This window comes from Parasteatoda tepidariorum, chromosome 10, assembly GCF_043381705.1.
Source record: "Parasteatoda tepidariorum isolate YZ-2023 chromosome 10, CAS_Ptep_4.0, whole genome shotgun sequence".
Lineage (NCBI taxonomy): Eukaryota > Metazoa > Arthropoda > Arachnida > Araneae > Theridiidae > Parasteatoda > Parasteatoda tepidariorum.
Window position 1 is genome coordinate 37,411,837 of NC_092213.1, and position 26,241 is coordinate 37,438,077.

Below are 26,241 nucleotides of genomic sequence, written 5' to 3' on the forward strand. Positions count from 1 at the left end.
TGTCCTATGATGGAATATAAAAAATTATAGCAGATATGGTATATATATATATATATATATATATATATATATAAAGAAATCATAAGGGTATACCAAAACCGCTATAGTGAGTTATAATTTCAATTAACACATCTGAATCCTCTTAGTTAGCTTCAATCAGCATTGAGCTTTACCTGATAAATCTGTTAATGAGGTAGTTAGCTTTTAGTTCAGCCAAGGTACTAGATTAATCAAATGATTGAATGATTCCGCCGACGTGAGAACTATATCTGAAGTCACTCATCCACCGATAAACAGGGGAAGATCAGCTTGACTTTAATGGAATAGTTCAAGTCAATTTGAGGACTGCGATTTCTGTTTCCATTTCAGAGCAGTAAATAGATTTAAGGTTTATTTATATGAAGCGTAGAAAAAAGGGTTTGTTCCATTTTTTTTTTAAAGAAGCAAAATGATTGGGTTCATCTATAAATTTGAAAATGACTTTTTTTTTAATTTGAAAAAGAGGTATGGTGAATTCTTCAACTCTCATGCAATGACTTTTATAATTATTTCATTAACATGGAAATAGGTTTGTATCACAATTTTTTTCTTAGAAAAGTAATAAAATTATTGTATTTATTCGTTAGTTTGAAAATAAGTTTTTTAAAGGATTCTTCAACTCTGATACTGTGGCTTTTATAATTATTTCATTAACATGGAAAGCAAACATTTTTCAAAATATTACCTATTTAAATTGTTTTTGAAGAGTGTTATGATTAATTAAATTATCATAATTCATATGATTAATTAAATTAGTATACAATGTTTTATAAAGGAATGACTATTAAGACATGATAAATAAGAAATGCTAAAAATATTACAGAGTTTTTTTTTTTCTCCATATGCGAGTAAATTTCTTCCTTACACGAGAATGACTTTTAATCATATACAAAGAGTGGCCTTTTCATAAATTTTAAGAATTTTAGATTTCACCCAGCCATGAAGAAGCAACTAGTATCCTGGTTTTTCAGGGCTCTATCTTTAATCTTTCTATCTTAACGGGCACGGTAGGAATGCCACTTAATTTTGACCACATGTCAGATGACGAGGACAGGGATGGGATGATATTGCTGTTAATAACTTTCAGACGTCAAATTTAAATTAGTATGCAACTTTGTATATTTCGGGTAATATATAAACATGGCTAATATATTGGCTATTTTACAATTGTGGCTTTAATTCGGCAGAACACTTTCGTCTCTCCTTTTTTGCATATTCGATATTTTTTTTCTACACAGGAAGTGAGTAACTCCCTTGAAATGTGTAGTTATAAATAGATTTCCTTAATAAGTGCTTCCTTCTAATTGTATTTTTGCTTGCCCTTTTAACCCTTTTAAGGCCGTGGTAAGTACCGCCACTTTTTAAAGTTCATGGTAAACTTTTTTACCATTTTTAATTTAGGTTTCCATTTTTTAAAAACTTCAACTTTCTTGAAGTGGGTTTGAATAAATTTGGTAACCATTTGTTAAATACATAATTCCTTTTGAAGTTTGTAGCATTTATAAAATTATAAATAACGAAAAATAAGAGTCAATAAGTTCCTAATAGGTAGTGGTAAATATACTTACCACCAAAAAAAATGGCACTAAAATTTAGATTAATTTTTTGTAAGCTAAATTAGTTATTTTTCCTTATATCAATTACAATTCTTATATCAATTTCAATTCCAAAAATACTTCAATTTACCCTTACTAGAAATAAATGACCCATTAAAGGGTTAAGGCCACTGAGGCATGAAGATCGACAGAGAGGGCAGGAAAGTATATAAGAATTTAAAAAACTGCCCAGATAAGCAGCTGACACCTTGAGTGTCCAGCAATGAGTGCTAATCTGAGAGAAATAGGAGTCTTGCCGTCATTGATAGACCTTTATGACGATAACATCAAGCAAATCGCAGAAGCAGTAATCAAGACGCATGGAAACATTTGATTCGGCTATGTCATAGACAAGACAAAAAAAGGGTTAAAGCACAACATTTTAGGAGGCTTTATTTCAGTGCGATACATAGAGCAATATGTGCATCACACTAAATGCCATACATCTTGCATAGACATTACAAAATGTGGCTTAATTCAGATATAGTTTATCGGGAATGTCATATAACGTACTTCAATAACCGAATATAAATGACGAGGATTCAAATTATGGTTAAATTCAATTAGCTTTGGAAATATATATCTTATTAACTCAATAAATAATATTATGCAGATTACGTCTAAGTGTATTAACGCTTTTCTTCCTCGAATAAGTGGTTTTGTATTATTACTCTGCCCATTAAGTTTAACAAAATTAATTCTGACCATTATGCATACAACTGCAAACGGTTAATAAGCATTAAAATTTTACATAACATGTGTCTAAGTTTTTGCACCTCGTATCTGTGATAACATAGAATTATTCCTTTAAGCTATTTTTTTGTACCCATTTCGAGTTCATTTGTTTTTTACTTTACAGAAATTCAATAAAAATAGTCAATAAAGGTATAACTCTTGAAAGTTGGTTCAATGGCGTAAATTATATGTTTTGGCGTAAAAGTGAATCGGGAACATTCCTCATTAGTCTTTCTTTCTTTTTACGTCACAAACGTATTCCCTTGGTTAACCATACATAAAGGCCTACAATATCGCTGTTTAGTAAGCTTTATTAAGACTGATTACAGAAATACTTTTTCATTCGTTTTTTTCTATCGGAAAAGCAGTTTATTTAAGATTTTATCAATTAAGCAAATTAACAGAATTTTCCAAAACTAATGAATGTTTATGAAAACTGTTACAGACTCATACAAAATTTGCATACATTAAGAAATATTTTTTGTAATGCTTTCTGGTTATAAAATTTTATTAATTCAAAAAATGCTTAGTAATTGGTTTCATTATATTAAATTATCGATTACTTTATGAAACTTCTTAACCGAACAACTTTTCAAAAACGGTAATCTAATGTATTTAAAATAACATATTATCTTCAAAATAATATTGCTTAAGAAGAAAAGATGCTAATGGTTGATAAGATTAAAATATAGATAATAAGCTTATTCCGAAAATTTGCTTTTGTAGTAACGGCATTATGCTTATCAGAGAATCGAATCATGGAAAATTGCGTACCAAGTAAAACTTCATGAATGGGAAAACCTTGAATAGAATTTTTTTTCCCTGGAATATTTGCTTTAGGGTAGAGAGGAATTAAATTGAGTATATAATTTTCGCTAAAAAAATAATTGAAGCAAGGAAGAAGAAATTTTATTTAAAATGTTGGTTCGGTAAGTTTCATTTTTTGAAATTCATTTAATTAATCAAAAATTGCTAAATACTTAATTTAAAATCAATAATATATGACGTCAAAATTTAATCAGTCTCAGAATATTGCTTTAACCCCTTGGGGACGGGTGATTCAGAAAAGCATTCGTACAAAATCGGAAGTTGTAATTAAATAAAAAGCGGTAACTTTAATGCAGTCGTTGCTAATTTGACAGACTTACTCAGGGATGCCAACTTGCTCCGCTTTGTAAAATAGTATTTTCGAGTGGTAGCGAAATTTGAGTTACTTTTAGTTTAGTATTTTTCATTTTAAGTAATGTTTTCACCACTAAATATCAAAAATTATAAGTATCGTATTAAATGCAACCTTAACTCATCAATCTACTAGTTACTCTATTAAAAAGTAGGCGTAACTATCTTTCTTTAACGAATTTTACTATATAATTTCCTACCACTTTATTAAAACTATTCCAGAAAGCGGAGCAGTTGGCATCCCTGCTTACTTTGCTTTTACTTTAATTATTGTTAGTTTAATCATATATGTAACCAATGTTAATTCAAAGTATAACTAAATAGTTTTATTTTGAACAAAGTAATGGTGAATTAAATAAATCAAACAATTATAACTCCGCCCACAAATAAACTGTTAAAGAATTACTTTGATTACCAGTTTTATCTTTTTAGCCTGATTGATATTTTTTAATTTTTATGGATATTACTTTTTTTTTTTTAAATTATAATCAGACAAGTCAATTTTGTCATTTTTTCGATACTTTGAGAATTGAGAAGGATCCNGCTGGCACGTATTTGTGACAGTTGGGGCGAAAAGGTTAATTCTAAAATTAAAACAATCATCCCATTTTCTTTGGAAGTTCTATTTAAAAATATTTTTACAGCACGGAAGTTATAAACACCAATCCACTTCTGGTGCTACATTTATGAATATTAATCGTGCTATCTTTATTATACAAATAAAGTATACGAAGTATGAGAAATTCTAAATCTAAATTATATAAAATGCTTTTTCGTATGTGTGTTGTCACAAAAGAGAAGAAAATCCTTTTCTGTCGTTTGCAATGACGAGCTGAGAAAAACTGAGTTATAAACTGGAAAAAATGAGGAGTTAAAAGTGTAATTCATATAAGAAAATATCGCTATTTGTTTGCTTTAATCACAAACTCTGATACTTAAGAACAATCTACTTACTTCTTCACGATGCTTTTCCAAAAGTTTCTTCTAGCCCAGCAGACCCTTGCGCCCTCTACTCAGCAACACTTTAAATGGTTAATTGATACATTAGATTTGAAGAGTTGACACTATATGTTTATAATTTCTCTAACATATTTTTTGTGTATTTCTGTACGATTTGGTCAGTTTAGCGACACGGAGCTTTTGAAGCTCGTTCCAAATTACGCCAACTTTTGAAAAATGAACAATCGTTTCATGATCAACTTTTTCAACGACCTAGTTTAAAGTTATCACGAGCGTCGTTATTCTTTCTTTAATACTAATTATTTTATCAATGTTTTAAATATTTCTATTAGGAAAACAAAACTATAATAAAAAAAGTAAAAGACGTAACGAATAATAAAATTCAATTCACAATTTTTAGAAACTTATGGAACATTCTTAATGAATTTGGTTTGATCGTTCTGCTTAAAATGGACCAATGAAATTCTCCATTACTAGATGTGAAGCTCACATAAATTTTTATTCCGATGAAAGAGTTACAGTAAAATATACTGTCAGTGCAGCGTTGGAAAGTTTTTGCATTAAAATGAAAAATTTATTTTCAAAACGTTTTGAATCAACACAAATTGTTTGTTTATAACAAAAAGTAAAGGATTGAACGTTTGCACTCTTTTCTTAAATTTAAAACCGATTAAATTTTTTGTCTGTATTCCGATAATATCGCCAGAACAATTTGGAGCGAGCTCCAAAACTTGATGTGAATTGACTCAATATATAATGATTATATTTATAGCATCAAGGAATAAAATACTTCTCTGAGTATGATTAGTTTTCAAGTTGTTGTTTTTTTTCTCGCATCATTCCAATAAAAATTATAGAATAAAGATGGCGTGAATTTACGTTAGTGTTTCGAAAGTTGTTTCATTTTGAATATTTATGCACAAAAAAAAAAATTCAAATTACTTTCAACTCTTTCATTTTTGGTTTCAGTTCTACGTAAATACTATTTCTATTATATTTTATTTACTCTTGTTTATTTCAATTTATTATATAATGATTTCTACAATAAACAGATAAACGAAAAAATCCACATTATCGGAATTCATTCTTCAGTTTATACGAAGCAATAATGCATTGTCATTCAGATAAATGCGTATTTTGAAATAGAATTAAGATCAAGAGAAATGGTGAGAAATATTTAAAATAAATCGCAGTTTATACTTTGCAAATCGTACTTTTCTCTACATCAAAACACGACATCCGTAAAAAAAATGATATTTCATGAAACTAAAATAAAACAAATAACAAAACTAGTACAAAAAACTTTATAAATTCTATTAAAATTAATGAAAGAAAACTATAATCTCTTACTTCTTAATAATTGTTAAACTTTACGCCGAAGCGTGGCGCTGAAACCGTTTGGGTGAGGGTTGCCATGGTAACATTTGACTAAAAGTTCTTTTTATATTTCTCAGTGGTTTTAATTATGCATTTTAGTTTAAGCCGGTTACATGTTAGTTTAAAGCTATAAAATATATATAAAACAAAGATTGCACTGGTATGTATATATTACATGTTTCTAGGACTTTATTTTGTANCGCCCCCCTATAGTTCGTTGCGATCGCGAATTATGCATTTTAGTTTAAGCCGGTTACATGTTAGTTTAAAGCTATAAAATATATATAAAACAAAGATTGCACTGGTATGTATATATTACATGTTTCTAGGACTTTATTTTGTAACGAGCTTTAAAATAAAGTTCCAAAACAAGCTCTTTAAAGTTTTAAAAAACCACTATTGATAGAAGCTAGACAAAAATATATTCTCATAAAATACGAAGCGATCCGAAACGAGCAAACTGAAAAAACAACTCCGGAGGTAGAAGATAGGAAAAGGCAGCAAAATATTAAAAAAGGCTCGTCGGCACGAGACCTTGAGAACCAAAATAAATAAAAATTCAATTACTTCAAGAAGGAAAGATCAATTCAATTCAATCGATTCAATTGCTTCAAGAAGTTTTGTTAGAATTGTTATTTTTGTCAATTTCAATTATTTGTAAAATTACCATAACTAGCAGTCTACAATATTGTAGCAATCTAAAATTGTACATTTTATACATAAAAAAAAAAGTGTATTTAGTATTATCGTGTTTCTTTATACGTGATTTTGTAATTTAAATAGATATTTTTTAATGTTTTTGTAGTTTAATCACTAATTTTATGTAATCGTTGCATTTTCCTTTCCAGTAAAGAAAGCAAAATCCAGTAATCATCAGCACTTAACTAAGCAATAAAGATTACTTTTCCACATTATCTTTTTAATCAGTCTTTTTTTCTAAAGATAAAAAAAATGAGATATTTATCTCCTATTACAATTAATAAACCAGTTTAAAAGAACATAACGATACTTTCTATTTTAGTTTTAACTCAATATGCGAAAGATCAACCTATTAATTGATATTAGATTCGGCTAAATATTTAGAGAGAAATATTGTTGCGAAGTATTCGATTACATAAGTTTTGGATTCATTAAAAAAATTAATCAACATGTATGTTAGTTCCAAGAAACATAACTTTATTTTTAAAATTTTGCATTGCATTATATTTCTTATACAGCTGATATTGAAAAATTATAATTCCCATTATTTTCTTCTCTTCAGTACAACCTGACTCTGCTTAACTTCTAAAAAAACTAGGATTTACATTTTCTGAAAGCTTTCTAAGTTGAAGTTGAAGTTGTTAGTTCAGAATATTATTCCCTAGCGAACTGTTTCTTTTTTCTTTGTAAAAAAAAATTAAGTCAAAAAGTGTGCTACAACGAAAGTGATGTAAATGTATTTCTTAAGCCTTCAGCACCAGCCTTTAGCAATAACTACCACTACCTCACCAAAAGTGCATATCTTAAAAGTTCTGGTTCTCTCAAAATTAAGACTTTGTAAAAATAAAAATAAAAAATGAAATAAAAGCTTCTCAGAACATCTCGAGGCAAATAGGGTGCTATAAGTGCAAAGGCATTTCTTTTACTAGGCTCTCGTAGGCCTATGTTAATCGAGTCAAATTCATGCATTGTGAAACAGAAAAGAAAGAAAAAAATGGCATACAAATGGCGAATTTTCAGAATAAAATCTAGTGACATAAGCTTTTTTTAAAGTGCTTATTTTTTTCTCTCCGTGTATTGGTTAGAATTTTCAAAGATGCACTAGTAAATATTTTTTTGCATCTAGTGTAGAAATAGATGGAAATAAGCTAAACTAGAATCGAACTGAAAAAAAAGAACGAACCACAATTCATGTGGATATTTTCAAATATTAAATTAATGATGAAATTTTTTTTTAAGTTTTCCATTATTTAAAACTTATTGAAGAATTACGGTAAACGTATTGGTTTAGTACCATTTGAAACGTTCCTATTTAAGGCGGCTATGGACAAACTACAACAAACTACAGTTTTTTATGTAATTTAATAATATAATCCTAAGCAGGATTTTTTTTTTTAAATTCACTCAAGGGACTAGTAAGTGTTCCCACTTCTCTGCTACAGCGGGAGTGGTAGGAAGAAGGCTACTAATGAATATCAGTTTATGAAAAAGTTAAGGCCATATTTTTTCTTGGCTTAAGTGTTTGTTTACGTAAAATATCGTAAGGGTTAGACGAATTATTGGTTTGAATCTTTTTGCTGTCGGACTAACCGTGAGATGTTTTGAGGATTCTCTTCTCCAAGTAACGTAAATGCCAGTTAGTTTCATCAAAAAGGTCTTCGCAAAAGCTTGTCTTCCCCAATGCTTGATGCAGGAGTTCCATTGTCTTCGGATTTGGGTTCAAATTACAAAGCTACTAAATTCAACATTGACATTCTTAAGCTCAAACTTAAATGGGTTGACACTTCACCGGCTCCCACGCTGCGAGTTCATGCGAACTAAAAAGTACGTACACGTACTCATGCGAAATGTAAAACTAGTGTACCGAATTGAGATCACGTGATCGTGGGCTGCCAAAATCAGAAAAGTGACATTTCACGTGACTCATTTCTTATATGATACCATGAAGGAAGAATTGCGCGATAACGTACTAATTAACGCGATAACGTACCAAATAAAGCGATAACGTACCAATTTGGTCCAGAAGGGGTAAATACTTATGATAAAATTTTAACTGCCCGGATGTGTTCTTTGATTTTACAAAATATATTTTAATAATGCTTTCCTCTGACTAAAATTTCGAATTGGAGCAGCTTAAATTGCTAAATTCTTTTTATTTTCTTTCAAAAATTAAAGTAAAGTCATTTATTTTCATTGATAGCGCTTATTATATTTTATTATACTTACATGCTTTATAACATGTTTCTTTTTTCTTTGATACTATAATTATATTTTAGACTACATATTTAATAAATGTAGTTAAAATGATTTAGGGGCAGTTCAAAAAGTACGTACACAAAAATGGAGACATTTTAACACCCTCCCCCCCCTTGGTACATTAACGCATAAGGTCTTACTCCCCCCCCTTAGAGCACGTACATTTTATTAGTCTACCCCCCTTTTTCATAAAAATTAAAATAATTATGTTTTAAATAAAATTAAATATTTATTTAAAATAATTTATTCATTTAAATTGTTTAAACAATTACACCCAACTTTATCTTTGAATCAATAAATAAAACAATCTAAGTCAAATTTAAATTTGGTGTATGCTTATAATGTACGTACTTTGTATAATACCTCTCCCCTCCTCATCGTACAAAATAGCAAATCCCCTCCCCCCTTCGGGATGTACGTACTTTTTGAACAGCCCCTTATGGATGTATAAAAAAGATGTGTTTCAAAAACGTTAAGAGTTTTGTAATTTTATTTTCTTTTTATATAAAAGATAACAATTATTCTCAGTGTCATTATTTTTAGTTTATTTTGAAGTAAATTGCAAAAAAAAGATTTTGGGATTTGTTTATCAAAAACCACTGTTGTTTACAATAAAAATAAAGTACGAAAAAAGCACGCATAATTCCCATTAAATTTTCCTTTTTTTATTTTAATGTAAATAAATTAGGTACCGTAAAAGTAGAAATTCGTAAAAGCACTATAGAAGTAGAATTTTCTTTAAATCGTCTTTCCAAAGTTTGTAAAAACTCCCTGCCGTATTTTAGTTTCCGTTATTAATGATTTACTCTTAAGCTTTTTAAAAGAAAATACCTTCAAGAACCTTTCAAGTTTAAAGAAAATGTGTGGGTTAACCTGATTTTTTATTTATCATTAGTTCTCGCAATATACGAGGTTTTTCATACCTAGTAAAAGAAACTTAATCTAAAAGTATTTTTCTTAAAAAAAATTCGTATCGCTGAAATTATTTTGCGATTATTATTTTTTTGTGCTATTAGAAGTAAATAAAAAGGAACTGGCAAATATGCGAACGTGAGCACTTTATAAAAAATAAGCATCGAAACGAAATTTATTAATGTGAACATTAATTATTCTTTTCTTTTTACAGAATTGTTTTTTTTTATTTATTGTTTTCATGTTTTGCCTATTGATTTGCATTTTTGTAAGACTTCGAATATTTTACAGAAATAATGAACTTTAGTTTGAGAGAAAAAAAATATCTTACGTTTGCACGGATTTCAAGCTAGATATATTTATACTCAGTATTCTCTCCTCTGATGTTTATTTCTTAATTAAGAAACATTTGTGTTCCAAAAAGAAACATTTATGTGTCGAATTTACATTTGTGGTTAAAGGAACACTGTATTTTATAAAAATTTGGTTTATTGACTAAAGAAATGTTATTTTTTAAATTTATATCCCTGAAACCATACAATCATACTTTGCCTATAGAATATTCAGTATTATGTATAGTGCCTAGATAAACGATACGTTAGCCTATTTCTGCCTACCGTTCATCTAAAAGTATGGCTACTTTTAAGAGAAAAAGTGGTAGCACAAATGGATAATTGCTGGAATTAATTTTTCAGAAACAAGATAGCTCTGTTTACCAGATTATATTAATAACATAAACGCTTATATAACTGCATCGTAATGCAAAGCATTTTTTTAACAAAGGTAAGTAACAGAAAAAAATATTTATTTGGTAAAAATTAAATATGTACTGCCACTTTTGTCAGATAGTAATTTTTTACATATAGACTGCCTTTTATATTATTTTAGGTTATTTTCTATAGTTTCCATCTTTACTTTACTTTATTTATAAAAAATTGGGCACCTGGGACGCACAGCGGCCCCTATCCCATGCATCTAGAAATTTACATAAGTTTAAAGTAATAACATTTTGAATTTAGCAGTCGATGTGGTAGCTAATACAAAATTACAAGCACTTTGCTTGGGTAAATAAACATTTGAATATCGAAACTAAATTTACACATGTAAATAAAAACATAATTTGAAATATATATACATAGGTTGACATAGGTAAATATAGTAGATATAACATTTGAATATCAAATCTAAATTGACACACATAAATATAAACATAATTTGAAAGGAACATATTTACATTGTGGTATAGTTTCCATCTATTAAAGAGTTAGCGTACTTTTCAAAAATTATTTTTCCTTGCAGTGGTTGCAATGGTAATGCATTAATATTTTAAGAACTTAGAATTGAAAGAATATACACAAAGAATATTTTCCATTACTATCTATACTTATATACGATTATCAGGGCACGATTATTATACGATTATATATTATTATACGATTATATATTATTGTACTATTATATATTACGATATACGATTATTGGTTCTCCAGGTTGGGCTTGGTGCTAATAACTCCACTCCGAAAAAAAAATTTTTTTACGAAATCTCAAGATGACCTGGAAAACTCTTTGAAGACCTGAGAATCGGAACACGGGTTCCAATTCTTGACTGAACAATTGGGTAGCTACAGATTTGATGTAGTGGCTCTGCAGGAGATGAGATGAACTGGCGGAGGAATTATTGACACAGAACATATTTATTCTTGGTGACGCCATCTGGAACAATTAAAAGTTAAGGGCCCACCCAACCTCAGATGGGTTGACTACCTAGAAAGGGATTCCGCCATCTTAAGAGTGATTAAGTGGAAGGCCAAAAATAGAGGGGCCTGGAGAAAAATCCTTGTGAAGGCCTGGGCCCACCCGGGGCTGTCGTGCCACTAAAGAATAAAAAGAAGATATATACAAATAATTTAAAAAGATATATAGATTAGATAGCCATATGGTCATATTGTTTTAAATTCTGATAAGGAATGGATCAAAAAATTCTGTTTCTTTTAAAAATTTCTGCTTTAGTTCACTACCACAGTAAAAAAAATATATCCATGAACCCTTAAATATTGCAGGGTACAGCGTTTGTTAGCATTTTCCTTTATATTACCTAAAAACGCCAAGCATAGAATACATTTCCCACTTTGTCGGTAACAAATTCAGCTCTAACGAAAGATTTCAAGTGCGTGAAAAAACTTATATTAGATCAGCACAAAGTACTTTTTAATTAAGTTTTATTTGATGAATAAAAATACGAAAATTAATTTGAAAAATTTCATAGCGATAAATTACATGATGAAATATTATCTCTTCATTGCATAAATAATGGTTCTAAAGTGCTTGTGTAAGCGTTTTCCGTTATAAGGAAATTCGAACTTTGAATATTTACTCGTAATTTACTAAACGTTTTTAAGAAACGAAACATTTCTGGATAGCATGATGTTTAAATATTCAAGACATGTAAATATTTCTAAAATTTTCAGCTACTTCATAGCTACTTGCAAATTTTATACTTTCGGATAAAAAATTAAATTTAAACAATTTCCAGAAACTTGTTTTCCGTTCATCTTTTTTTTTTTTTTTTTTTAAGAGAAATACGTTTAATTAGTTTCCTATTCCTTGACTTCTGTATTGATTATATGAGTAACCATATCATTTTATACGTGTTTCTGTTTAATGTAGTTTTCAAGATGAAATGTAGATGGCAGCACAAGGTCACGTGATTAGTAAATGTTAATTTTTGTTTTCTTTATTATGTAGTTTAGTTCTCTATGTGTTTCGTCTCAATAAAGTTATGTTATTAAAACCGGCATGGTAATTTCAAAGTAATTATTTCCCCGAGAAGAATATCCTTTTACATTTTGTGTCACCCAGCGTGGGGCCATGATAACTCATGTCAGTAACTTTCAGTTTAATTTTGAATTAATATAGTGACTTTGTTTGAAATTTGAACTAATATAGAACGTGAAGTCACGATGGCTCAGGGGATAGAGCGTCCGCCTTCCAATGAGGCGAACCGGGTTCAAATCCCAGTCGATACGAATTCCGCATCCGGCTTGCACCGATCACAGTGGTGATATGAAATGTCCTCAGTGGTAGACGGATCATGGGTTAGAGTCCCCTTGCCGTCAGGCTAACCGTGGGAGGTTCTCGTGGTCTTCCTGACCATGTAACGTAGATGCGAGTAAGCTCCATCAAAAAAGTCCTTCACGAAGGCAAATTTCTCCCAATACTAGATCCTGGAGTTCCCTTGTCTTCTGGATTGGGTTCAAAATTACAAGGCTACGGAGTTGAACATTAGCAGTCGTAAACCCATAAAACTGGGTCAGCTGTTCAGCGACGGTTATAAAATAAAATAATATAGAACGTCACTTATTATTTTTGAAACTTGAATAGAATTGAATTTGAATAACCATATCAATGAAACAGTTGAAATTGATGAAGAAGAAAAAAAATCCATTCAAAAGAGAACGACATATCGATCATTAAAAACTAAACTTTTTAATAAGATAGAAGCCTGTTTTAAGGACGAAAACTCAGGTGATGAGAATAAAAATGAAGAATTAAAACCTTGATATGATCAATTAATTGAAAAGGAAAATGAGCTTTTAAAACTTAGCGTAGAGATAGAGGCATTCATTTCCGTTGACGAAATGGAAAGGGAAATCATTTCAGTTGATGAATATTCGGAGTAAATTTTAAAATAGATAGGTAAAATTAAACGAAAACTTGATAAGATTAATGAAGAATGTCAGTCGGTTTCTAGTAACGAAAATTTACTGCAAAATTCATTAAATAGAGTTCCTATGATGAAACACAAAAAATTGATTTCTTTGCAAAAATTAACTTTGCCTAAATATTTCGGAGACCCTTGTTTAAGGCTTGAATTTTGGTCATAGTTTGAAGATGCAGTACATAAAAATACCGAATTGTCAAATGTCGAAAAATTTTATTACTTGAAAAATTCGTTGGGTGGTTTGGCATTAAATTCTGTTGAACGTTTTTGTTTGACAGATTCAAATTATGATAAATGCGTAAAATTAATATCTGATAGATTTGGACGAGAGGATCTTGCAATTAATGGTCACAAGACTAAACTCCTGAATTTTGAACCCGCGAAAAATCCTTCTAATTTGAGATCGTTTCGAAATTTATACGTTCAACTTGAAATTAATATTCATTCCTTTGAAGGTCGCACCTGTTACGTATGGCCAGTTTTTGTGTCCTATAATTCTTAAACTATTACCTCCTGATATTAGTTTGGGATATAACAAAATCAAAGATTCTAAAGGTCAGTTTGTTAATAAATTAATGAAATTTATCAAAATCGAATTAGAATTGAGGGAATCGGCATTACAGCTAACACAAACAAAAATAGATTTTTCATCACATTATCATTGTTCGGGTAACGAATCAATCGTTTAAAGAAATAATCTTCTAATTAGGGAACACACTTCCACCTTAACGACTATCATAAAGGATAAAAAAATTTATATTTCGTTTAGAAGGACACGATTCTTTAATATGACCTCAAAGTCATAATGAGCTGTTTTTTTGGGGAAAGAGAAACCAGTAATAGCAAATCACTCCGAAAAACGAGTCAGCAACCACGCCTCAAAATCCCGAATCTATCATTTCTGATGTTGCATATAAGGCGAATAGTCAAAACAAGAGTATAATTTTGCCGACTTGTTCTATAACTGTACGTAATCCAAATAAAAAAATTTAATTCCAAAAATATTTTAATGCTTTATGATTCAACTGGTAGCTGAATCATAAGGCTAGCATCCATAAGCTAGTATCCACCCAATAGCTTAAAATCTTGAAAGAGAAGCATCTTTTTTCTAACAATACAATCAGAATTCATTTTATGTATGATTCACCTGAAAGGAGTGCTTAAATTAATTGAATTATAATAAATTAGAATTTAATATAAAACTTACATACTGAGGAATAATTGCTTTGTTGGTTACTGCAAATATAATACTAACATATAAAGATTGCAATGCTTGTCTTCGTATTTGGAATATGTGAGATAAAAGAAATTATAGTTTTGAATGCATGATATTCCCGCTACTTAAAATAAATATTCTCGAAAGCTTTTAACAGAACTTTACTTTAAGAGCAAACTCAGCCATTGAATATTTAATCAAAATTTATTGAACGCTTTTAAAAGGTGATGCATCATCTAGAAAATGATGATTAAATATTCTAAAATTCCAAAAAAAAAACACTTTAAAAGTTCTTAATGTTTTTATTTGCTGTTATATTTCTGGTGAATTCCTCGACAGAAAGGAAGTTAAATTAAAACCACAACTGCTTAAAAATATATTTTCAATTTAAACTGATATTTTTTTTGTTATCATGTTCGATACCAAACAATTAATCTCAATGCTGACATCTAAATCTGGATTCGTACAGTTCTGGAAAAAAGAATGAAACAAAATGTACTGCCCAAATATGTATTATCACTTTTTTCAAATCGATAATTTTCTTACATATCACTTTTAACTCCTTCAAGACAAGCTAGTCATAAATGGGAACTTATGGGACTATTTTCGCCAAACCCGATATTATCGCCAAAAGGTATCTTCTGCGCCAATTACCACATTTTTTTTGTTTTGTCGATTTTTTACGTATTTTTTGTTATTGTTATTTAATAGTTATTATATGATAAATTTAATGTGCTTAGAATGTTTAATTTGGAAATTACTTTTCAATATGATGGCGCTAAGGAATTTGCGCATTTTCGAGAGCGTTGATCGGTCGACGGAATAATCCCAAAGTACTCATAAATGCAATTGTACAAAACCAGGATGGATAAAAATAAAAGCTTAAATTTGGCCATGGCTAATTTGACTACCTTCATTTATCTATATTTCAGTCAATATTATTATATGTAGATATTAGTTAGATAACGACTAACGTCCTTTTAAAGGTTCTTTTTTCCATAGAAGAAAAATGTAGTAGCGCAGGTGTCTCATTTTTAGGACTTGTATAGCAGAAACTAGATAAATCTGTCTTTCATAACATATAAATAATTATCTTGTCACCGCATAAAGCTTTTCTTAAGCGAAAGTGATAGGTAAAAGGAAGAAATACCTACCTTGAATAGATAAATATGTGGTGAGAGGTATAAAATGTTTGCGAAATTACCAAAAGGTCTGAAATCTTTAGTTTTCAATCATTTACTACTCAATAAAATATCTCGCAAAAAGCGTAATTTCTGACAGTCTAGGATAAACTGCTCAAGAAATAGTTTAGCTACTAGTTTTATCTTTTTAACCTGATTAAGAACATATTATGGTTGCGCGTATAACTGACATTCGACGCGAATGAGTAAATGGCCATTTTTTTAAATTGTTCCTGACTATGACCACCCTTAAATCAATTATTCATTCAGGGTTGCGAACAACAACACTTTTTTTTCAAAACATACATGTGAAAGGTAATTAAAAACTAGAACTTACAGAAATTTTGGTAAGTTTGCTAGAATTTTAACGGTCTTGCCAAACTATCACCAGTTACTAAGTGGGTTTTATATAAGCTTTTGAATTATTTAAATTTAATGGTGAAGAAAATAACTATAAATAGATTTTTTTTCACAAGGCAAATAATAGTACATTTTTTAAAAAAATTATCTTCCACTCGAACAAATTTTTCCCCAAAGCATAAAAAGTTGATTGTCCTCTTTATTTACGTGCGCCAAAATCCACGGGAATGTTTTTCTTTCACACAGGTCGAAGCTTTACACTTTTCAATAAATAGTTTTTAGAAATATTAGATTACCATTACTTAGCTCGTGGCAATACTGCAGGATTTCCGCGGTCCTGGAAAATTTCTAGTTGTGGTAGTAAATTAAGGTTAATGCTATAAGATATTTCTTATTTTAACTTTCTACTTTGTCTTTAAATGGTTTAGAAATTGGAATTTTCATGTCTATATACTTTTTTGCAAAACAGTTTTTAGTGGTGGTTACATAGAAATTAAAAATTCGAAATATGTTTAACCTGTTAGTGACCAGCATCATATTTATAGGACAGTTTCTTTTTTCAAAAACATGTATTGCGGTAGGCGAATTGTTTCAATTTTGTCTTTTATCTAGGAGAATTAAAAGTTTCCCTTCCACCATAATTTATTAGTGATTAAAGTTTCTATCACTAGATGTATAACTGTAATGTGGAGGGATATTTCGAACTGAAGTGGTAACAAATAGTTGATATTAGCCATTTAGTTGAATAACATATTATAGTACCACTTTTTTCATAAAGCCACTTTTTGCACCACTTCAATATAAGAAGTCGGGATAAAACGGGTTAATTTTGTTACTACTTTTTAAAATTCACGAGGTCCGTGGAAACCCTGTACTGTTTAAATGTAAATTCATTTCACACAAAACATACTTCTACATAAATGTATTTTATTAAAAGTTTAATTTTGAATCATAAACTGGTATAAAAAATTTTGTAAAATAATTGTTTAGTTTAATTTGGGTATTGGCATATTTTCTAAGTACATATTTTTAAAATGCAAGTTCAAGTGTAAATATTTTCAAAAAATATTTTTAAAAAAACCCAAAATCGACATATTAAGTCCGATTTCTTACTTTAGAGCTTTCATTCAACCTAAGGATTAATACTTTATATTTTCAACCTTCAAATACAGTAGAACTAGAAATGTCTTAATTTTTAGAACTATTTTTTGTAAACTTTTCAGTCCATAGAAAACATTTAGGCTTAATGCGAAGGAAATATCGAAGTACTTAAGTCTTAACCTTTAGAACTATTTTTAGTAAACTTTCATGTCAAAAGAAAGACAGTTATGTTTCTGCGAATTGAATATCGAAGTACCTCAGTCTTAATTTTAAGAACTATTTTTTGTAAAGTTTCAGTCCATAGAAAACGTTATGCTTAATGCGAATGAAATATTGAAGTACGTCTTAATTTTTAGAACTATTTTTTGTAGAGATTAGTCCATAGAAAACGTTATGCTTATGCGAATTAAATATTGAAGTACGTCTTAATTTTTCGAATTATTTTTTTGTGAAGTTTCAGTTCATAAAAAACATTTATGCGAATTAAATATCGAAGTACGTCTAAATTTTTAGAACTATTTTTGTTTTGTAAAGTTTCAGTCCATAGAAAACATTTATGCTTATGCGAATTGAATATCGAAGTACCTAAGTCTTAATTTTCAGAACTATTTTTTTTGTAATGTTTAAGTCCATAAAAAATATTTATTCTTATGCGAATTGAATATCGAAGTATTTAAGCCCTCTGTTTCTTCATTTAAAATAATTCGAACCTAAGGGACTGGAAAGAGAGAAATTGAACGCAAGTACTAAATACTTAATTGAATTAATTCATAAGACATGATAGTATAAAATGACTGTTTATATGAGACATCTGGAAATAAATTTATGTCAATGAAACGTATATATTTTCACTAATTATTAAATAATAAAAATTATTCAAATTTGATTCGATAATATTCTGAAGTAATCTTTTTTAAAACTAAAATGTAATCACATTAGACATTATCAACTGTATAAATTTAGCGCTTGTTATTTTATTATTCAATAGAAAGAAACAAAAAACTAAATTATAATTTTAGATTTGTTTGTATACATTTCAACAAAGTCTGACACTTCTTGGTGACAAATGGATTTATGTTTGAGATACTGTTCAAATAACATATAAACAATGAATTTCAGTGGAAAAAAATTTACAAAAAGAAAAAAAAGGAATCCAAAGATGTCAGGAATGTTGGAAAGGATAGTAATCTTTAACTCTCTATTGACATAAAAAAAAACTTGCAAAAAAGTAGAAAAAATGTTTGTCAATAAAAAGTTTAAAGTAAATCATGTTTGAAAGAATTGAGATCATATATTTTTTTAAAATTTAAACTAGTATGAAGAAACATATTTTTCATCAAAAGAAAATTATATAACCGAACGGTTAAGTTCAAGAAAATACGCAAGTAGAATATTTTCTGAATGTTTTTAAGAAAATGTGAATAAAAATAATGTTTTATAGTAGAAGAGGAAGAACTTTAAAGTGCACAACTGTATGTACTTCTTTAATCACATTGTAACTAATTTAAAGCAGAGTTTTTATTTTGTATTTAATTTGCTGCTTTTTTCGCTTTATGTAAACAAAAAACTCTTTTTTTTAAACATAAAAATTAACGAATTTAATACAAATATTATCATAGAAATTTAGTGTGAAATTACTTCAGATTAAAATTTACGATTCAAAACCATTTAAATTAGTATTTAAAACTATTTAATCTGTAAAATTATATGTAGCTAGTTTGTTTTCTTGCTCTATCTCTTGACTGTAAGTTGTAAAAAAATCATAAATTATAAGTTTTATTGCTTAAACTGCTAGCTTAAAAAGTTCAACTTAATTTTTGAGCGATCTGCGACAACGCGGCTGCGCAGTATTTAAGTACATTCTCTAGAATAAAATTAAGTATCTACCTAAATTTGCTGTAAACATTTTTTACTCTTTATTTCGGTACCAACGCAACTGAAGTTATAAGATTTAACACGTTCACGCTGGGGTGACCCACCGGTGGGTCACGCTAGATTGTCTCATCTTGACAGCGCACTGGAGTAAAAACTGGTAACAATAAATTTCATTTTTTAGTTTTTTTCCGGGAATAATAAAAATCCATAACTACCAATTATTTTTAACGGATGTAATTTTTATATTAAATTGTTTCTCGCCGTGAAAAATTTCCTTACAGTGAGTTGTTATTGTTGAGAATAGATTAACTCCTCCCGAATATTATCTAATATTGAAATAGTTCTTCTACCAGTATTTTCACTTTTCCCGGAGTGAACGTGTTAATGTAATTAACGTTTGCATCTGAGATTTAATGCCATTAAGGAAAACATGTAAGATTTAATTTTAAACATTAGGGAAAACAATTAACAGGGTTTTCACAAGTTTTATAAATTTATTATTGATGCAAATTTACGGAAATACTTTTATTTTTTTTCATTACAAATACATCTGAACAGATTTAATATGATTTATGTATGACTAAAATTTAAAAAAGCAATTGAGATTAAATGTGATTAATAAAAATGAATGAGATTTAATTGGAAACAGCTAAAATGGATTTCACAGGTCATAGAAATTTATAATCGTTAAATCAATCTTACATCCATACTTGTAGAATACATACATGGCAGCGTTACTTTTAAAAAGTAACGAGTAATAGTACAAGTAATTTTAAAAAAAGTAACGAGTAAAAAGTAAAAAGTTCTTATTTTAAAAAGTAGCGAGTAAAAAGTACAAGNGTCATTAATAAAAATATATAAGATTTAATTTAACACGTTCACGCCTGGGTGACCCACCGGGGGGGTCACGCTAGATTGTCTCACCTGCAATGACCATATCAAAAATCTAATAGATAAAGCAAATACAGCAACAATAATACGACCACTCATCTACAACCAGAATGCATCATTAAAACTAAGAAAACTGCTCTATACTTCGATGATCAGACCAATTCTCACATATGCCTCACCTGCCTGGACAACCATACCAGAATTCCGCATGAGAAAGCTCAACCAATGCCAGAACAAGATACTAAAAAAATCATCTGTCCTGATGGTTCATCAGAAATACTAATATTCATAAAGACCCATAAGATCCCGACCTTATCACAAATTAAATGCTGATTTCTTCGACAAGGCCATAAGTGCAATACAGCTAATACCAACCAGATATTCAACTTTCAAAACTACAAAAAAAGATATAAAACTCAGACCAATAGCCGCTCACTTTACATCCGACGCCTCAAGTTACAATCATCAAAATAAATAAAAGCATCAAAAAATTTCTTAATTACGGATTCACCTGTAGCATCAGATTCAACAGCAACAATATTGAAAGCTCTATCAAGCATTTCCCCACGTTGACCATCAACCTGCACCCTAAACTAAAACCACACATAGTTTAAAACATAGCTGCTTCGTCTTATTTTCATTACTATTATTGTTTTTTTTTTAATGGCGGGCACTTGGGGGTTGTCCCATTCGCCACAGAAATGCCAGAACTGCTACTCTCTTCTCGTTACCCAGTGGGCACCTATGACGAAGCCACGGCGGTGGAGCAGCGTCGCCCACGTCACACAACCACAAACCCGTTTATAGGGCGGGTCGCATTCACACAATCACACACAAAGGAGAAAGGACATAGAACACAGAGAAAGAAACATCCATGCCCTGAGCAGGATTCGAACCCGCTACCAGCGGCTCCGCAGTCAGACGCGCTAACCACTCGGTCACCAGGTCGGCTCATTACTATTATTTATTCAAGCAAAGTGCTTGAATCATCTTGACAGCTACCACATAATCTGTTGATCTCTAAGAGCTTTACAACGATAAATAATACACGATGGATGGAATAAGGGCCGCTGAGCGGCCGAGGCGTAAAACAAGATCAGATCAGATCAGATAACAGTTATCTTCCATTGAGAATTCTATGTGCCTGGTCCTGTTATTATTTTATCGCTTTGAGTTGGTCTGATCCCGTGAATCAGTGAGAGCTCACTAGGACTGCAGAAATGCTAACTTGCTCCGGACAGCGAATAAACATTTTCAAGTGGCAGTTTATTAATTGTGATTCTTTGTTTAAAAATTCAATTTAGTAAATTTTTATCCACCACTATTTCTAAAGAATTCGTAGGCTTATATAATTCACCACTCAACACTATGTTTACGGATGTAATATGTAGTTATTGCGCAGTCACTGCTTTCTAAGCTCTGACTGTATTATTTCGAAGTATTTTAAAACTTAAACAACACAACAGAAACACAAGCAGATCTAGAAATACCAAATCGCACCGCTGTGTCAAAAAATATTTCCTAGTGGTAACGAATTTTAATTTATTTTTTACTTTAGTAGGGGAGAGTGGGGTCAATTGTAACATTTTTTACTTAACTATTTTTAACTAACAAAAAATTCAATATATTTTTAGTATTAATTGACAGACAAGTAAAGTAGACTATACTCTACTAGAAAAAAAATAAATACCTTATTTTAAATGTTATTATATTAGTTATTAACAATTTTAGATAGTCGTGCACTTGTTACAATTGTCCCCACTTACGGGGTCAATTGTAACAGTTCATAAATTCAACTAAAACATAGTTAATTATACATATTATCATAGTTGTGATATATTTTTTTATTGATCAAAATAGTAGTGATATTTTATTAGTAAAAATAATAATGAACAGAGACCTAAAGGGTTAAACTTTTAACTTTAATTTATGCTGTGAAAGGTGACAAAAAAAATAATGCACATGCAACATAATATAAATGACATAGGAAACTATTGGTGGTTCTTAAAGAGTTAAGTAATGGTTTGCAAACTAAAGATTATTTATTTTCAGCTGTAACAATCGTCCCCAAGACGCCATTTGAGCTTCATTTGTTAAAAACAAAGCTAGTTAGCTATAAAAGGGTGCAATTGTAAAAGATTCGCGCCAAATGTTATCTTTTTTTTGAAATGTTAATTAAGGTGTCCACTTACAAATTCGGTTAATAATTTTTATTTGTTTAAACAAAATTGCTTTGTTACAATATAATATTCTAATCCCCCAAAAAGTACTTACGTAGCGTGAAAATATCTTTTGAGATGTAACTCTTTCAAAAGTACATAAAAATTGTTGTCAGCAGGGGTGTACATGTAGATTTATTAAATACACCTTATGCGCCACCTAGGACCAAATCTAGAACCCGACACTCAAAATTTTTGCTCTGTTACAATCGTACCCTGTTACAATTGAGCCCACTTTCCCCTATTGTTCCTTTTAAGTAATTTTTACACCACTTCATATCGAAAATTCAAAGTGTTGTAAGAAATTCAACTTTATTGCAGTTATCTCGTAGTAACACTTGCAAAGAATAGGCGTATTAATCCTTATTCTATAAGTTTTACTGTTTAATTGGCTACAGATTTATTAATACTTTTGCAGAAAGCACAGCAGTTGGCATTCCTGCAGATCATAACACCAGGATAAGGCGAGCCCGGGGAGCACTCACGGAAATGCTCACGGTTTCGGCACCGCTTGGCGCGGTCGAGAATAAGCTCTCTGAAAACAGCAAAATTGAGAATATGGTAACCCAACCGATCTATGCGTCACATCTTGCTACAACGTGCAACCCTATTACGTTGATTGAGTAGGAAAATGATGGTTCTATTCTAGTTAAAAATTTCTTTCTTATTCACTTCTATCCTCACACCGCTCTTGCATTTTTTATAAGCGGTTTTCGTTTTGAATGAAAAATTCATACTTAATTTTTATGTTTCAGAATTTTATTTAAAAATAGATTCTTGTAAATATTTTACTTTTCAACTTCTTTTTTTTTATTGTTATTGTTCTTGAAAGTGTAAAATCTATTGTTTTTTTTTGTTGTTTTTTTTTAAATTTACTTGCTANACACTTCGCTGCACTGTATTCTCTGTATTGGTGGTTCTTAAAGAGTTAAGTAATGGTTTGTAAACTAAAGATTATTTATTTTCAGCTGTTACAATCGTCCCCAAGATGCCATTTGAGCTTCATTTGTTAAAAACAAAGCTAGTTAGCTATAAAAGGGTGCAATTATAAAAGCTTCGCGCGAAATCTTATCTTTTTTTTGAAATGTTAATTAAGGTGTCTACTTACAAATTCGGTTAATAATTTTTATTTGTTTAAACAAAATTACTTTGTTACAATATAATATTCTAATACCAAAAAAAGTACTTACGTAGCGTGAAAATATCTTTTGTGATGTAACTCTTTCAAAAGTACATAAAAATGGCTGCCAGCAGGGGTGTACATGTAGATTTTTTTAACACACCTTATGCGCCACCTAGGACTCAAATCTAGAACCCGACACTCGAAATTTTTGCTCTGTTACAATCGTACCCTGTTACAATTGACCCCACTTTCCCCTATTGTTCCTTTTAAGTAATTTTTACACCACTTCATATCGAAAATTCAAAGTATTATAAGAAATTCAACTTTATTGCAATTATCGCGTAGTAACAATTGCAAAGAATAGGCGTAATAATCCTTATTCTATAAGTTTTACAATTTAATTGGCTACCAATTTATTAATACTTTTGCAGAAAGCACAGCAGTTGGCATCCCTGCAGATCATAACTTCAGAATAAGGCGAGCCCGGGGAAGGATTAACCCGAAAGGGTCCGAACTGGGTGAGCTGCATTCCTGTTAATTTTCACAGCGAGCAACCCAGTAGCACGATTCTCTGTCTTAACACGTTCACGCCGGGGTGACCCACCGGTGGGTCACGCTAGATTGTCTCATCTTGGCAGCGCACCGGAGTAAAAACTGGTAACAATAAATTTAAATTTTTAGTTTTTTTCCGGGAATAATAAAAATCCATAAGTACCAATTGTTTTTAACGGATGCAATTTTTATATAGAATTGCTTCTTCGCCGTGATAAATTTCCTTACAGTGAATTGTTATTGTTGAGAATAGATAAACTCCTCCCTAATATCATCTAATATTGAAATAGTTCTTCTACCAGTATTTTCACTTTTCCCAGCGCGAACGTGTTAAGGATTGGAAAGGTTCTCATTTGGAATCGCGCAACCCGGTACGAGCGGTAATTACCGGGATGACCGGAACGCTGTGCTAGAATAGCAGCACTTATGACAGCACATCATATCTTATATTATTTTATTATCATGTATATTTAATGTATATATCTTGTAAAAAAATTTTATTTTCTGCTCATTTCTAACTCATTTTATCTAACTACTCAGGTATACATTTTATTATCATTATTATTTCATCGTGCTCAATATCATAATTTTTGAAATTGGAGCTCGCTCCTACCCCACCCACTTTTATTATATGTTGTATTATTTTTTATGTATGTCTTCTAAGATTATGTCTTCCAGATCATGACGAATCATTTAGTGGTGCTTTGCGCCAACTACTGAGATCCTCTTAATATCAAGCNTTTCGTCTCGCTTTCACCCCTGCATTTAGTGGTGCTTTGCGCCAACTACTGAGATCCTCTTAATATCAAGCATCAAGTAGTTATGTATATGTTATGCTATACCTTTAAAAAGTAAGCAAAAATAGTCAATTATCTGTAAATTTTAGTTTGTAGTTATTTACCGTTTTTTTTATTTATTATTTTGGCGTATCTAGAGCAGTTGGCATCTCTGGGGCTGGTAATGAGTAACCAGAACAAATCTAAGAAGTTATCGCAGTGACATTCTTAAAGAGTAGGCATGAATATCCTTATTTTACAAGTTTTACTATTTAATCCACCACCAATTTATTGAAACTTCTGAAGAAAGCGGAGCAGTTGGCATCCCTGAGAGTCTGGTAGGATTAAATATAGCTTTAAAGTTATTTTGCTCTCTACTACTTCTAAATAATTCAAAAATTCATATAAAGGGGTCAAGTTCCCCCAAAAATATTCAAGTGGTAGCAAACTACTCATCAAATCAATTTGAAGTTTTCCCAATTTCGCAACCACTTCATTTTAGATACTATTCATTCTTTATTTCGCGAAAACTGGGCACCTGGGCCGCGTAGCCGCCTTTATCCCATACATCATGAAATAATATTATATACATTGATTTAAAGACATTTTGATTTTAGCAACAGTATGGTAGCTATTTCTAAAAGCCAAGCGCTTTGCTTGATAAATTAAAACATTTTGTGCTACAATCAATTTAAAGATGGTTATTATATACAGGCATGATTTCAAAATATACATAGGTACTTATTTACAGACATAATTGGAGATAGATACATTAATCATTATTTGCAACCTTGATCAATGAAGAAGAAAAAAAACATTGTATTCAAACATAATTAGTGAAATGTGAAATACCTTGATTTGAAAATGCAGAGTAACTTTTTTATGATAGCTTTTTTAAAAAAGTCAAGCTCTTTGCTTGATAAATTAAAAACATTTTGTATTACAAGAAATATGATAATTATATACAGGCATGATTTGAAAAATATACGTTGGTATTTATTTACAGACATTATTGGAGAAGATACTATTCATCTAGCTGGCTTCTGTTACATATGCAATAAGATTTCAAATCTTTGTGATGATCAAGAAAATTTAATGATTCTTTTTTAAAAACCAGAAATATATTTTACAGTATAAATTTTGTTAACACTTGTATATATTTCGGGGGAGTTCTATCAAATATCAGCTCGAACTTGCCGGATGACCCAATATCAAGTAATTATATTTTTTCTTTGTATTTAATGACGTAATGTATTACACCAGGAAAATTCATTAAATAAGTTTATTTATCGATAATATTATCACCAGTTACATCATCGAATCTTTTTTCAAAAATATTTTTCGCCAAGACAATCTTCTTATCTTTTACCCAGTCTTTAAATAGCTTTTCTTCTTCTTTTACATTTTTTTTTCAAATAAAAGATTTGCAGGATAACTTTTTCTAAGATACTTTATTGTTCTTTAAAGTTACCCC